The sequence below is a fragment of the Larus michahellis genome, chromosome 2, assembly GCF_964199755.1.
Source record: "Larus michahellis chromosome 2, bLarMic1.1, whole genome shotgun sequence".
NCBI classification, from domain to species: Eukaryota; Metazoa; Chordata; class Aves; order Charadriiformes; family Laridae; genus Larus; species Larus michahellis.
Window position 1 is genome coordinate 148899496 of NC_133897.1, and position 14949 is coordinate 148914444.

Below are 14949 nucleotides of genomic sequence, written 5' to 3' on the forward strand. Positions count from 1 at the left end.
ATGATGTTTTTTACACGTGGCTGGTGCCTAAACACTGCTCACCATAATGGATGGAATAGGTGTAAACGTATTGCTGTGAGTGAAGTAGAGGACACTGGAAGAGAGAAGTGACTCAGTGCTACAGATCCTTGAGTACTTTAATTGCAGGATAGATGGGAACAAATGTCTCCTGTTTGTTCTTTGCAGGATGTCAAGCGAGACGTGGGGAGAAAAATAACTTGCATAAATTAAGTTTTTACACAATAGTATTTCATGTTACTCCCTTGTTTTGCAAATTTGAAGTAGCTCTACTGTGCTTGCCAGTAAAATAAACAGATTACAGGAACAGAGGAAAAAAAACCAAACCTTCATTCACTTCCAATTAAATTAATTTCTGCTAAAATCCTGTTTATGGAAGGGAATGACCTTGAAACATTACAGTTCACAGTTCAAATCTTTTGGTTGATACTGGCTCATATACTGAGTGACCTGAATAAAAATGAGTAGACAGCAGAATCTTTTGTTGTTGAATTGCTCACTATGTTTTTAAGGTGCTAATTTTTTCACTTCCCTGTATTTGTTATATGAAGGATAAATTTAGTATTGTGGAGACAATAACAACATTTCCAATTCCATGGTCATAGTTCTTACTTAATGCTATCAGCACAGTCATTTTTAGAGATGCTCTGCATTATGTATCAGCATGGGCCAGATTTTTGACTGTGACTCAGAAGCTGGTGTAATTATATTGGTGCAGGCAACTGCGTCTCTTACTTATCAGGCTGTAGTAGTGGTAGGGAGCTTTTTGTATGAATGGAGAACTTGTAAGCCTGCACCAACGTTAGATATATAACCTCTGACAAGTGTGAAATTTTATTTCAGTTATGTGATAGTGTTCTGTTTCTGTCAGAGGGCTTTGTCGTTCTCAACCATTTCCATACATCCTTGCATTTGCAGTGTGCTAAAGGTAACTTGTGCCCTTGTGTGTTCTGTTGGGATAGTGGTGAAGTTGTCATTTTGGTAAGAACATACTTTGTCACCTCACTCCTCTTAGGCCCCGAATTGCTTTGCAGGTAGCCACAGTTGAATATTGCTGGAAAAAATGCCTAATGCAGACAGTCTGAGACTATGTGGAAAGTGCTTGTAATGGTCATGGTGTAATACCTGAAACAGAATAGAGGAACCTATTTATGCACAAATATAGAAAGCTTGAATTATTCATCAGATGTTGGTGAAAAACTAGTGTGTGCATCAGGCCAGGCAGAAAACCAAGTACTTTAACTGTAGTTCAACAAAGCAGTATGGGTTTTTAAAGAGCATAGGCATGGTATTAATCATTACACTGTATCAATTTTACCTGAATTAAGAGCAAGAAAGCAGTATGATTTTATATTAAGGGGATGCACAAAGCCAAACTTTAACAACAGAGTCCTGTTAGGCATTTGAGAGGCACAAGCGGGTGTCTGAATTGCCTGTTTCCTATGTGCTGCTGGTGCCTTTTGGGATGATGATGTTCTCCAGCTCTATGTGGAGATCACAGCTAAGAAGGGTAATAAGATAAGCCCCTTCTGGCTAAAAAAAGACCTGTGGTGCTAAGCTTGGCGATGAAGCACGTGTAGGGTCTCCTTCGGATTTCCACCTGGAACTGTAAGAGTACATAAAAACTTTGCTCCTCAGCTAATGACATCCAGGGTGTTCCCATACTGGTCACATCCTTTTTTAACCTCTGAGAATACCCCTGTAAAGCAGGCAGATTTCTTACAATTCAGTCAGTGACCTGTCAAACAGTTCTGTACCAAAATGAAAAAAAAAGAAAAAAAGATATGATCTGTCCGAATTCAGAATGAATAATTAAGGATTTTTAAGCTCCTGTTTAAGTGGAAATGGGCAAGTAGGAAATAAGTGGTATCTTTGTTCACTCCTGGTTTCAATTCTACTCTTCCAACCCAAAAAATCAGGCTTCTAGACAGTGGACTGAATGCCCCATGTCATTTTAGTAGCACTTGAGCAAGTGTCACTGTTATTATTGATATCATTATATACAGAGTTGAATTTAATAAAAAATAAGGAATTACTTAATCTTCTTTGATGTTTTTCATATAGAAATACAATTATTTTAATTTCCATATTAATAATGACTTGCCAAAAAAATGAAGTTAGACCATTAGGAACCAACTAAATACATGTTTCTTAGGAGAAAGTGAGGAAAAATGTTAAACCAATTCTAAGTTTTAATTAGAAAAAGATTAACTGTATAATTGACTTTATTAACAAAGGCATAATTAAGTCCAATTTTTTTGTTCTGTATTATAGTTGAAATGTCACATGTGAAGATTTATAAACCTTAAAACTCGGCAAATGGAGAGATGAATACAGGCACCATATGTTTCACTATTTCTTTCTTGTTGATTTTAGGGTATTATCAACACTCACAAATAGACAATCCCAGATCCATTTTAAAATTGAAGCACTTGCCATTTTCATGATGTTTTCCCGTGAGGTTTCTTTCTGAGAACTGTCTTCTCAATTACCATTTGCTGTCATTCAGCACTTCTTGCACTTTAATTTTATAATGCAAATGCTTCTGAATCCATCGACAGTTATTTCAGTTCCTTCTCTGTTTCCATGCTGTTTTCAGTCCCAAGTAGTTTTTAAGGATTTTTCTCAAACAACATGATTGGTAAAGTATACCGAGTATACCTTACAAGTGTGGTTCAGAAAGCAATGTAAGAGTTCATAGTGTCAAGCTTTTCTGAAAACTCAAAAGAATTAGACCATTTCTCTTTTGAATTTGTAGTGGAATTAAAGCTTCACCAGATAGAAACTAGGGCTTTAAGAAAATTCTAAGTATTGTGGCATAAATTATCTTCAAAATAAGAAAAATCTAGTACTGGTAGCATCCATAGTGATAAAAGCAAAACATAGTGGCTTAAGAGTATGTGCAGTGCTTCTAACTCCTGTCTTATGCCTAAATATGTAATTGGCCAGAAAACAGAGAAAACAAAAAAACCACCACAATAAAAGATTAATAATTTTCCTACCCTCTTGCAATGCTAAGGCCAAAGCAGTGTGAGTAGAGTGTCTGCATTCATACTTTTTTGCGGGTATAGATCTTGGGCATGAAGCTATTCTAGAGTGGAATTGCATACAGTCTTTGTTACACTTGGTTTTCTACAATGCTAAACTCTTAATGATTTTTTTTGGAAGTTCAAAAATACTTTACTGAAGCCAGTAAAAGCTGTGTGTGTTTAGGACTGTTGAAATCGCACAGAAAGTTGCATGCCAGAGCGCAGTATACACAAGACCTAATCTCTCAAGGCTCCATCGTTTAATTGCTGTATTAGCTAGCTAATAGCTAAACTAGACCTCTGCTTTGAATTGCTCTGTGAAGGTGTCTGTCTATTTGTCTTACTACCCATGGATGACAAGTGGCTACTTGACATATTACCTTATTTTCTTAAAATCAGCCTTTACAAATACTCTTAATGTCCTAATTTTTCAGCCTAAGTTTGAAAATGGAAACCTTTGTTTTCATGTTTTGTAAGTAGCAGTATAGGTAACTCAATTCTATCACTATAACTACTTTGTTATGTATATGTTATAGGAAAATTAAAAGCTAAGTGTCATTCTTCAGTGTTTGGCCACAAAATTGGTGGATGTTAGAAGCATGCTAATAAGGTGAGCATTTCTCCAGTGAGACATTTTCCATTGTTCATTTCTGAATCGATGTAGCCTGCTTTTGAATTTCTACAGTTCGGTTCTCAAATTTCCTGAGTTCCTAAGTATGAATCTTATGTCTCCCTTTTGAAAGTGCTGTAGTTCTTATGCAATTACTTCCTTGTCAGTGTGGTTCATATTTTTTCTGCAGTATCTCTCATTTGACAAAGTAAACCTGCATGCCGTTTCATTACTGAAGTGGTGAATTTTAATTGCCTTTATAGTTTAATTTCTTCTTGAAAGTGACTTTATGACATCAGTTTTATGAGTCAAGAAGCTACCTTCTGTGAAATTGGTCTGCTTTTTCTCTTTGAGTGAAACAAATTTCTATGTACAGGCTAAATGCTGAACTGATTTTACAGGCTTTTGTTAGGAAGATTGATAGCTTTTTTGATCCAGCTCTGGCCTTGTGACACCACATTTCTTCAGGAGTTCTGTGGTCTGTTTTTCAGTGAATGGGCTGATGTTAGTATCTTGAGTCATGCATCATACTGCGTCCTTCCAAGTGTTTAGGATGAAAAATGTTTCAGGAGGAGAGAGTATTTAGGGTGGTTAGTGCAGCCTTAAGTGTTCTGTTCATCGCCGTGCATCTTCCTCTGTTCAGATTTGAGTGGGTATAATTTTGGCTGCAAGATTTCATGCTGTTTGTTATTTATTAAGTTGAAAATCCATCTGGAGAAGGTAGTGATCCAAAATGCTATTCTGGTGCGGCTTGTTTTTAAGTTACTTGTTTTGGAGTGGGACTGATTTGACCAGTGGTATGTTAAATAATGAGCGACTTCTTTGGAAATCTTTTTTTAGTATATTTAGGTATGGCCGTATACTTTCGGAGTGTTTCATGTCCTATTTGATACGTGCTATGACTTGAGCATGTCTGTGACTTTGATTCTCTCTCAAACATATTTATCTTCAGTGCATTCATCTATTTTCTAAACATTTTTTTTTTCTTTCGTAAGGTCTAATAAAAAAATTGCTTTGACCTAGATTTCTTGCAAATTCATTAGATGCTTTGCACATACTACTTACAAATTATAGTTTAATATGAATAGGACGGTTTCAATTTTTTTTTTAAATATTTCAGTTAACTGTCAGATGAATTATTGTGTCACTCTTCCATATGCAGAGTTTGAAAGTAGGTAGAGTCAGCCTTTTGTGAGCAATTTTTTCAAATATTTAAAATTCTTGTCATATAACAGAGGATCAGTGTGAAGTATTCTTGGAGGGAATACTTTCTTCTGCTGTTGCTAGATTAGTCTTGAGACCCTGTTTCTAATTAACAAAAGAAGCCCAGCAGCGTAATTTCGTATGGGGAAGAAAACTAGGGAAAAACACGTGGTTGAGATAAGGCAAAAAGAGAAGTTCCTTAGCAGCATCTTAAAGGCAGTTTCATGAGTTGCAGTTTTTCATTTTAGATTTTATTTTTGTTTGTAAACTGTTTAGAAAAAAAGAAAAGATAAGACTATTTTTTGCAGAAGGAATAATCTCTTTTTATCCCTGGCCTTTCCCTGCATTTGGCTGCTGCAAAATACAATAGTGAGGTCATAGGTATATAGAAGTGGATAAGAGTATAGTACTTATAAAGATAAGCCTAATCAGAGACAAAATCTGATGGTTGGTAGACTCTGTGAGTGACTTGCCCTCTTTCCTCCCAGTCTTGTGGGAGATGATACAGTGTGCTTCTGCTGTGCAATCTTTCTGTTTTCTGGAGTTTGTCCACACCTCCGCACCACTCCCTGCCCCCATCTCTTTGGGAGATTGTGGTTTCTGGCCTGGTCACAGGGGCCTCTGGGAGAAGATGTGGACCCAGAGCTTGCTTCTGCCACTACGGTTGCGGATTGCGTGCAGGTACCATCGCTTGCCATCTGGGACATTTTGCTGTTCCTGTAGCTCATCTTTCTAAACATACCACCAAGGTCTGTATGTATGGAAATTTGTTTTTTTCTTTTTTCTTCACCACCCCCCACCCCTTTGGGAAAAGGTAGGGAATATGCATGTGTTCATAAATCAGCGTGGCTTGAACAGTGCTGGTTTGCATTCTTTAACCCAGGAGTAGACTAAGGATTTAAAGTGAGTAATATTTAGTTTATTAAAAACCAAAACCTGTAAACTGACATTTTTTTTCAAGTTCTGTTTATGTATAGATAATGAGTGTTTCATTTATATCATCTTCTGCCCCCTTAATTTTAGTGTTAGTGAAAGGAAGGATGTCAGTTTTATAAACCATATTCAGAGCTCTGAAAAACAGCACTCACTGCAAAATGGGGTTCCTGATGGAAGCAGATATGCTTCCAATTAGTAGTTACTGTTTCCCAAAAGGCCACGCCCATCGCAATACCCTGCAGTAGGGTGACAGATGGGGCAATACAGGCAATCTGCTTGTTTTACTACAGTTTGCTACATATAGTTAGTCCTGAGCCACTTAGAATGAAAGTCACCATAAAACCCCATAAGTGGGGCATGTGCCCCACTACATTTAAACATCTAAACATGGGTTTTTTGTTCAGCTCATTCATTGCTGGACAAAGGATTTTTAATTCTGTTTGCATATATGGCATGTGCTGCAGGTATAAGTTATTGATAAAAGTAATAACTATCTTCTCAACCTTTTGAAATCCATTTTGCCAACAGATGAGATCGTAATTGATATACCCGGATAGATGAGTTGTTATTTCTATATACTTTGTTTGGCAATATTGTACACATTTTACTGTAAATTCAGGAAATACGCAGAGAGCTCTTGCTGAAATGCACAGTGTTGAAAACAGGGAGCCTTTTGTATTCTTTGGACACGAGGTTCTTTAGCTATGTCAGGATGATGAACAGAAACTCCATGTTAATCTGACTTAGTAAGGAGCTTTCAGGATTGCAAGTTAGCAGATTCATAATCTGACTGTTTGTAAACAGATACAGTTGTTGACCTTGTTCATTGTGGTTGTGCTTCATCACTATAGTTTTAGAAGAGCGTAATACATTTTCCCCATTACCTAAATTGCACAAATAAAAATGGAAGCCAGATCTTTCTGCCATATATTTCTCAAATAACTGCATTATCCCATAGCTGAAGACCTAGTGCTGTTTTCGTGTTCTTAGGCAATCCTTTTAATCCTCAGTGATCAACATCCTTTAAGAATTAGAGCATCCAGTTTTTCTCTCCTATTATTTTTATGGACACACAGTACACATACGTGTGTGCTGCTTAGATGCCACTGTGTGAAATAATAACAAGCCATATTTAAGGGTTCCCCTGCTGGACCCGTTGTCTCTTTCTGTTAGTTTCTATTCTTGTTTTTATTATGCAAAATAAGTTGTGTTTATCTGCCTTAGAAAAGATGAACACCAAACTCTTAAATTCTACCTTTTTAAAGTGCTGAATATTAATTGGGTTTCTTATTAGAGACTGTCTTGAGAGGCAGTATGACTATAGTATAATTGCTTGAAAGCAAAACATCTGCAAGACTGAAGCAACATCAAGTAGGTTTGTTTTCTAATAAAGTACTTGAAAAGAATTAAAATGATTAATATTTTACATGCCACAGCAATAATATTTTTCAATCCAGTGGCTTGTATCTTCCGTTTCTCACACAGAAAGCACCGAACAGAAGTTTCTTAGTGGGAATATGTGAGACTTCTCATCCTCAGAAGTTCGCTTGCACGCCTTTTTCTTTCTGAGATTAAGCCGAACAAAAAGGTGAGAGGTTGGGTAATACAGTTCCCACTTTTTTCAAGAAAATAGGGCCAGATTTCACAGACTACATCTTTTTGCATTTTCCTAGACCTAGTTTCATGCCCCATCAGTCCTGTCTGTGCTTGTGTCAACAGTGCTTCAGTCCGGCAGTGCAGTGATGGCGTTCCTGTTGCATTTTATATGGCAAGTTGGGTGCCTGGAGGGTTTTTCATATTTCATGCCCATTCAGGGTATCAGCACTTGATCCGTGTATTGTAGCTGCAGAGTGAGAGTGTGATGGCGACTGTGGATGTAACTACTGCTCTGCAGCAACTCATTTTCCTTTTACATGACCTTTTCACCTCATGATTTATAAATGTCAAATCCAGAAACAAGTAGCTAGTCACTGTGCATTATTCAGAAGTGGTGGCTGCAGCCAATTCCCACCACTAATAGAGAAGTAATCCATGTACACGTGCTTTTTGTTAACCAAAAGTATACCTGCACCTGACCAAACAGCAGATAACTAGGTGACATCTTCATCTGAACACGTTTTAATTGATTTTATATTAATTGATTTGTGAAGTCTCCCGAAGTCTTGCGGGAGCTGCTGTATTTCTTTACACTTTATGGACTCCTGCATCTTCCCAAAGAAAAGGAGCAGGCCGTGGTATTGGGGAGCATTTCACCACTGCGAAGGTGGTATGTAACACATCATGTCCTCGCATATTGCTTCTTGCAATTAGTGGACAGATACTCTGTAAAGCATAATTGAGTAGCTTTATAGGAAACTGAAGCATCTGTCTCCCACCTGCCTGCTGTCTTGGCTTAATGCCTCTCATTCTCAACAGCGGTGTAGCCCTGCTTCACTAGAAGGGCTGACTCGGATGTCTGTGTGTGAAACCATCAAAGAAGGGGTTTCAGATCTTGCCTTCAGGTGTTTTAGCCCTTCACTGAATCTTAGAGCCCTTACTCAGTGTGCTAGAGTGCCAACTGCTGCTGTGTTTAATTCACACTAAATAGTAACTGAGTCCATCAAACTGAGGAGAACTACTTAAAAAATTAGGAGCAAATCTGTAAATTGAGTTTCAAAATCTGATTTAAGGTAACATGAAAGAGATTTAATCAGAAACATGAAAACAAGCATCTTAAACACTACCTTTTGCTCAGACACCCATGTGTGTGCGTGCACATGCACAGCGCCTTAGTGTCACTAATGGAAAATTTGTAGTCAGTTCCAATTTCACTTAACATACCCTACTGCTGCCCACTATTCAGAGAAAAGCTTTGGATCTGAACGACCCATTTCTCTGTATGAAATTGTTGGCGATAAACCTTTTTGTTGTCTTTCTGCTCAACTAACTTTAACGATTGACTCTAGTTCAGATTCTCCAGCCATTTTAAGTAAGTAAAATAGAAATTCAGTGTCAGTGGCGATTGACGTGCCTGTCATATAAGGAACCAGGAAGCAGTTTGCAATGTGTTCAAGACCTAGGTGTTTCCCGGATATGTTGTTTTGGGGAAATAAGATGTCGTAAATAGCAGAGTTCAGTAGAGATCTGTAGAAGAGAGGTAAGCAAGTAATGGCCAAATAAGAAACATATAACGGAAAGAAAATTCTTCTGGGTCCCTGAACATGATATGGAGTGAAAAATGTTTACCGGTGTTTGGGAGCTAAAAAGAGAACCAAGTCATTCTGCCTTTCTTCCCTTCCACTGCCACTGTAAACATTCACTTCTAACCAGCTCTCTCTGAAACAGAGTTTTGTGTTTTAGGCATTATCTTGCACGTCATCGTGCTACTACATGCTGCCTTTCCTACTGAGAAACTATTATAGCACAGTGGACAATAAAGGCTGCCCGCTGTGATGAATGTTGGCTACCCAAGGGCAATGACATCCTTCCTGACTTCACTTCTGAGTTGCTGCCTGTGCCTCCCAGGAGACCTACATGGAAGATCTTAATAATAAATTGATCCTCAGTTTTGTTACTTTTCTTAGCTAGTGAAATAAATAAAAAATATCTTAAATAAAGGAAAAGTGTTACACTTTATTGTTGTGTACAAAATAACCAACTAACACAATTCATTTTGCTAACAGGTGAGAAGAAACTGTTTGCAAAGTAGGACCATTGGAGGAAAAATATTTATTTAACCGTCTCTACACAGCCTGGTCATTTTTTTTTTATCTCCACCCCCCATGGCTTCAGAAATGTATTTTAGCATCTGATTTGTGCATGGTTGCTCCAAGCTGCTCATAAATCTAAGCTGATCAAGACTTCTCGTTGATCAGACTTTTATTTCTTCTCCCAGATAAAATAAACCCAGGAATGCTGTATTTAGGTGCTTGTAGGAATATTCTTTTCATGTGTTGAGGTATAAAGATTTTGCAAAGTTCTCTGCTGTTGTTTTGTTCTCTGGTTTTCAAATGCTTTTTTAAATTTATTTTTTTTCTTACAAAAAGAACACCACTGTAACATTGTCTCTTGCAACAGAGGGAGAATGGAAATTGAGAGTGGAAAAATCCTAGGGACAATTTGACTATCTTACAGCAATAATTTGGTGTCAATGTGCTAGGTTTTTGTTACAACACAGCTACACTAAGGTTTTACCCGCTTCCATCTTCTGTCTTATTTCTGAATTTTTCAGGTTCTGCTATGCAACAGACATCTAATTCTTCAGGGTGTTGAAGGCAAGCAGGATGGCTTATTGATTGCTTGTGTCTTTCTCTCACTCCCACTTAAAAGTAGTTAAGACTGACTTTATTGAAGTTGCAAGCTCTTACGGGGTAGTGGCTGCATGCTGTTGTCAGAACAATCCAGCATCTAGCTTCCCTGTATCTAGAACCTGGAAAAAGTGATGTTTCCCACAGATGCTTAAAAAGTTGTAGTAAACTGTGATTTAGAATAATGTGCAGTAATGCCAAAAAAGATATGCATGAGTAGTTTCATTCGTGCACATTGAGTAATTGTCTCAGCTTTTTCATTAGGTTTTCCAGGATTTGCAGGTTGGCTGCATGTTGCCTGGTATTCTTGCTTGCAGAAGACTATTGAATCTCTCTACAAATGGGATTTCCTTCAACATCTTTGCATTGATTAAACCTCTTGCGATCTCTCTGCTGTGGTGCTCTAAACCTCTTCCAGCAATAGGCATACCATCTTTGGTGAATCAAGGAACCTTCATTTAAGCAGTAGACAGCCCCAAGTGTTTATACTGAGATCTGTAATTCCCACTGTTACCTTCCTGCTGGGAGGAGTTAGAGGCTGTGCATAATTTTTTCAGAACATAGTTTCAAATACCAGAATAATTTTCTTACCAAATGTTTTATTAATAAAAAATATGAGAAGCCTTACAGGCTGTTGATTCCAACAATGTGTATGGCCTGAGAGGTGTTTTTGTATGCTTAAGGGGATCATATTAATACGCAGAAGATCAGACACCGTGAATTAAATCCATCTCACTCATCACAGATTCAAATGCTGGATTCAAACTTCACCTTCAGGCTACATGGCAGACCTAAGTTATGTGCAATAGCCCCTGCTTCTTTCTCAACATACTAACGCTCAGTACTCACAGAATGAAACATCTGCCAATTAACATCAGTTGCTACAGTCACATTAGAATCAACACAATATACAGTTAGTCTGGAATATTTTTTTAACATCCTCTGTCTGAGAAAAATAGTACAAGATAACAACGCTAAAAATAGCTACAAATACACAAATTATACAGTAGTCCCCGGGTCAGGATGGCCGAGCGGTCTAAGGCGCTGCGTTCAGGTCGCAGTCTCCCCTGGAGGCGTGGGTTCGAATCCCACTTCTGACACCTTTCTTTTGGGGCTACAGCTGCCTGACAGCTGCTCCACACCGCTGTTTCTTCCTTGGCGATCCATTCGGGGGACGCTTACGGTCAATAGATTTAGCAGCGATCTGCACTGCAGCACTTCAATACACCAGTAGCAAGTTTGATCAGGATACCAAACTAACCGCTGCTCTTGGCTCTCTTGAGGGACAGGAGGCCCTCCAGATGCATCTAGGACCACTGGGCTATGATTAAGGGCATGAAACTGAACAACAACAAACGCTGCATTCTTCACCTGGCACAGACTAACACCACGCACAACTATACACTGGGAGAGGAGCAGCTGCAGAGCAGCCCTGCAGAAAGGGATCTGGGGCTGCTGGTCAACAGCGGCTCAGCAGGAGTCAGCAGCGAGCCCTGGCAGCCGAGAGGGTGAACCCCATCCTGGGGTGCATCACACACCTGTAACCAGCCGGTCAGGAGAGGTGGTTATCCCACTGTATTCAGTGTTGGTGTGGGCTCACCCTGGACACTGTGTGCACTTCTGGGCCCCACAATTGAAGAAGGGTGTTGAGGTACTCAACGCGTCCAGCGGAGGGCCACAAAGCCGGTGAAAGGGGCTGGCAGGAATGTCCCATGAGGAGCGGGTAGGGACTTTGGGCTTGTCTAGTTTGGAGAAAAGGAGGCTGAGGCCTGACCTCATTGCTCTCTACCTGAGGAGAGGCAGTGGAGAAGGAGGTGCTGATCTGGGATCCAGTGATGGGATGTGTGGTGTGGGAATGCTTTAAAGCTGCACCAGGGGAGGTTTAGACTGGGCATTAGGAAGCATTTCTTTACCTAGAGGGTGGTCAAACTCTGGCGCAGGCTTCCTAGAGAAGTGGTCAGTGCCCCAAGCCTGTCAGTGTTTAGGAGGTATTTGGACAATGTCCTTAATAACATGCTTTAACTTGGTCAGCCCTGAATTGGTCCAGTAGTTGGACTAGATGGTTGTTGTAGGTCCCTTCCAACTGGACTATTTTGTTCTACTAAAATTTCTTCTAACTTGTTATTAACTCAAACTTTCACATTTTTTTTTTCACATTTATTAATTTTCACACATTAGCAATTCTGTTCTCCCACCTTTTTAAGCTACAGACAGGTTTTTTTGTAACCTTGTTTGTTAACTGTCCTTTCAGGGAAATGAAAGTTCATTGAGACAGGCTGAAGTGGTAACTGGTCTTGCTACTGTGTGAGTCAGATCCTTTTTGTGAATAGAAAAATTGAGATGAATGCACAAAAGTAGGGAAGGAAGAGAACAGTAAGAAATGAAATGCATCGTCTGTGCCTTATACTGATGCTTATAGAGCTGCTAGAGAAAGATAAGTATGACGTAGACATATCTGTTCAGAGACGTGGGTCTGTTTAGAGACCTGTATCAGTTCAGGGCTGTGTAAGACCTTGTGTTTAGCTGGCTTCCTGGTCCAAAGCTACATTGCTGTTGTAGAGTATGAGGTTCTGGCAGTCTAGGTCTGACTTTTTTTCTTTTTCTTCATTTGGGGCGAGTGCAGGAAGTAAACTGAAGGCTAGAAGAGTTCAGAGACAAAAGAAAAGGAGACATGTTAGGAAAATAAGCAGGAACATCTTGCAATGTAGGTGATTTTCAGAGCTTACCTGAAGCTGTAAGACGGGAAAATCATTTCAGTCTCTTACTCTCTAACTTGGTTTATTCTTACCAGCACTTAGCCTGAGGGCAGCAAAGGTATAACAGCATTGCAATATTTCCTCTACTTCTACATGACAGCGAGTATGGTGATGGTGGTGGAACATGCTGCATTCAGACTACCTGTTCTAGCTTTAATGTCAAACAGCCTTCGATGCCACAGATGATTGATGGACTAGGTATTTTATTATTTTTATTTATTAGTTAAACTTTAAATCATATGAACTTAATGATTTTCAAACTAAAATATATAGGAAGCTGTCTGAAGCAGCCACAGAACACATTAATAAATTCTTTTGGGGAAGTGTGATATACTGTTGAGTTTCCAGAATTTACAGTACAAGACAGGGAATAATTAGCTGTGTAGGAACACTAGGGAAAAAACCTGAGAGCAGCAGCAAATTGAATGTTAGCTGCTGATGTAGACTGGTAGGAAGAAAAAAGGAAGTCTCAAACTAGAATATAGAACCAGGGTTGCCATATGTAAGATCACAACTAATTCCTATTTTACTCAGTTCTGCATGGAATCTGTCTCCAATTTTGGGTATCTACATTTTAAAACATGAAGAAAGACCATCAGAAGTCTAGAATACTCAAATACTGTGTTCAGTTTTGGGCCCCTCACTACAAGAAAGACTTCAGTCTCTTCTCTCAAGTAACCAACAATAGGACTAGAAGAAAGTTGCACCTGGTGAAGTTTAGATTGGATATGAGGAAAAATTTCTTCACTGAGTGTTATCAAGCATTGGAAGAGGCTGCCCAGGCAAGTGGTTGAGTCACCGTCCCTGGAGGTATTTAACAGACGTATAGATGTGGCACTTAAGGATGTGGTTTAGTGGTGAACTTGGTATGTTAAGTTAATGGTTGGATTTGATGATCTTAAAGGTCTTTTCAAAGCTAAACAATTCTATGATTCTAGCAAACATGACCTCTAGGAAAAAAATTCATTCTAAGAGGATGTTTGACCTAAAAAAGAAACATTGGGGAGACATGAGAACAGCACTCAGATATGTGAAATGCTTTTGCGAGAAAGGGTAAAGAATTGTTCAGTGTGTCTGCTGGGAAAGTAACGGTTAATGAGCTTGAGTTGTGGCAAAGAATATTTTCAGGAAAAAATTTCTGATGTTTAGAATAGCAAAGCCGTATTTCAGATTGTATAACCTCCATCCTTTGAGGCTTTTAACAACCGATTATAGTTAGGCAAATATATACATTTACATAGGCAAATGGCTTAAATACATTCATTTTGCTTTGGGTGAAGAGCATAAAATAAGTAGCCTCCTAATCACTTTTAGCCCTCTTCTGTGTTCACTAAATTTCTGACACGCCTGTGATCCACTTATTCAACGTTCCATCTGTCTTCCAAACATATCCTTAATGTAGTTGAGCACAACATCTTCAGATGCTTTTAGTTTTGGGGTAATCCTCTCTTTTTCTCTTTTGTTTTTGCTAACTTTGTAAAATAATTTAATATATCTTCTAAGAATTGTTTCTTCTGTGGGAATTAATTTTTGTAACTTTCCAACTTACCATGAATTTGGTTCTACTTCGGGAGGAAAACAGTAGGACTTGATCTGTTTGTCTTTAAAAGCGGAAAACCACAATGTGACTGCAGCCAGTGTTCTTCAGAATAGGACTGGGGGAGAGAAATTAATGAACAATCATCTTCAGGGGCCACAGTCATGGATGAGCCTTTTCTGTTATGGTAAATCCACTTTAGCATCAGCTGTGCTTGGTGGGATAAAAGCTCCATACTGCCAAGAAGTGGAATCTTTTAGTTATTTACAAAACTCGAAGTGTAACCTTTGATCTAAAAAACCTGTTCACCAGTTCTTACATGTCTGGCCCAAAAGGTTTGAGGGTGGCATAGTCTATAGTCTGCAGCACTCTTAGACCTGATTCCAGCTGAGAACTTCACTGTACAGTCAGCTTTCTTCTTGACAAGGTGCAGAAGTGGAAAACATAGCAAGACTGGATATAATAAAATTGTGAAAGGAAAATAAGTTATTGTAAATATTCTATACTGTCATTTTTGTATTTATGGCTTTCAAAAGTTACGATAAAAAACATTAATGTCATTAAATGAATGGCA

General features: G+C 38.7%; 1 protein-coding gene and 1 non-coding gene across 21 annotated transcripts in view; both read left to right on the forward strand.

The window, feature by feature from the left end:
• Positions 1–14949, forward strand: part of OXR1 (oxidation resistance 1) — a 295555-nt gene that overhangs the window by 12537 nt on the left and 268069 nt on the right. The gene's annotated exons all lie outside the window — the stretch shown is intronic.
• TRNAL-CAG (transfer RNA leucine (anticodon CAG)) lies at positions 11100–11182 on the forward strand. Its single transcript has one exon. It is a non-coding gene; the product is annotated as a tRNA-Leu (tRNA).